The sequence below is a fragment of the Gavialis gangeticus genome, unplaced genomic scaffold, assembly GCF_001723915.1.
Source record: "Gavialis gangeticus isolate Ggan-Ray unplaced genomic scaffold, GavGan_comp1, whole genome shotgun sequence".
NCBI classification, from domain to species: Eukaryota; Metazoa; Chordata; order Crocodylia; family Gavialidae; genus Gavialis; species Gavialis gangeticus.
Window position 1 is genome coordinate 2741228 of NW_017729031.1, and position 1923 is coordinate 2743150.

Consider the following 1923-nt stretch of genomic DNA (forward strand, 5'->3'; position numbering starts at 1 on the left):
TGCCTTCCTGTGAGTGCAAAGGGGATGGGAGATAGGGCTGGGAAGTGTGAATGGGGCAGATATGTTTTCCCATCAAGTGGGAGATTAGCTGATAACTGCCTAAAATGGGCAGGGGGGAGGGGGCCTGCAGTTCAGGATGGGAGGGGGGGGAGTTGAGGAGGGGGCTTGTCTGTCCAGTGCTGAAAAACAGAAACCTCTTCAGCACTTAGTGGCCTGGGGCCCAGCACTGTTTGCAGTCAGGGCAGGGCAATTCACACCCCACCCCTTCATGCCCCTCCATCCTTGCACCGCCCTCTCCAGCCCTTTCTATGCTTCTTAGCCACAACAGTCTGAGAGAGGGCTGTGACAGTGGGGGTGGCCTGTAGCAGCTACAGATTCCCACCGCTTTTCCTTCCCCCCAGGGGCTCTGCATTTCCCCCCAGGGCCTGGGTCTCCATCATGTCAACATGGAACAGAGGGAAACCATACCTTCCTAGGCTGCATGACATCCTCACTTGGGGCATGACTCATCAGCAGAAGTGGGGGGAGGGCTGGCTATGGGTCCTGGGGGTCATGTTGCTGCAGCTGCCACTGCATTGGTAGTGAGGAGGCTGTGAGACTCTCTGTGCATTTGGGAGGGGGACAGTGAGGTGTTGGGGGAGTGGGTCTGGAACATCTGTGGCAGCACTGTAGGGAATGGTGTCCTGGGGCCAGTGTGCTTGGCTGTGGTCCATGGAGTTGAGGTCAAGTTGGTGAGGGGGGCCATGAGGTGGAGGATATGGGCTCTGGCCCCAGGTACTGGATCCCAATTTTGGAGGTATCGCAGCTTCCCCTGGACCTGTGTGCTGTGCTCCCTGCTTTCAACCATGCCTGAGAAGATGTCAAGGGAGCTCAGGTCCAGCTACAGGTGCACCTCAGCTCCCACATCCTGTGAGTATACGGGGTACCAACACCAATGGGGTTGGCTCCTATTGTACCAGCTCCAGCAGCTGTCATCTTGCCCTGTGGCCCCTAGTTGTCCTGTCATCAAAGGGACAGCTCCTGGGTCCCAAGTTGTCCTGTCATCTCTGGACCTCCCTGAGCCTCCTCCTCCAGTGGGGTTCCTGCCAATTACTCCTCCTACCCCTCATGGTGCCATAGGTGTGTGGGGTCTTGACGGACTTGTCCTTGGTGAGGAAGTGAGACAGCTTCTTGTAGAAGGACATGGTCTGCTTCTGGGCCCCAGACCTTTTGTTGACATCATGCACATGCTTATACTGCATCTTCATCCACTTCTTTTTGGCACAGCACTGCTCTCAGTCCCTTTTGTGGCCCCGTGTCTGCATCTTTTGGGTGATACACTTGAAGACATCCCTGTTCCAGGGCCCTTTCTGGGGCTGTTGCTGGGTATCTTCATCTCCCCACAATCCCAGTTGTTTGATTGGGGTTGGTTAATGGAGGTAGATAGAACAGGGTCATCCATGGTCCATGGTGGTGCCCATGGGGTCTCTACATCCATGGGTAGGTATGGATCTGGCTGCAAGGGCATGGATGGAAGGCTGGCAGGTGGTTGAAAGGACTGAGTGGTGAATGTGTGAAGATGCAGGTCCCAACACTTGGCTCTCCCTTTCACTGGAGCTGGGTGTGCCCCAGCCACACTGCTGGTCCAGCCACTCCTACAAACTTGAATTTTCCAGGGGCTTCCAACAGACATCCCATGATTCTAGCAATGCCCTATTCCCCATGCCTGCAAACTTCCCCTGTCCTCTACCTGCAAAATGGAGGCATCTGGCCATGCCTCAGCTGCTCCAGAAGTTTCCAGGGGTATATGCCTGTTTGCCCCAGCTTGGATGTTCAGTGTGCTTCCCCCCATCCCCAGCCACAATATTCCAGGATGCTTCTAGCTGCAGGCAAAAAAACTCCTGTAGGACACCAGGTGGCCATGGCCTGGGTACCTGCTGGCAG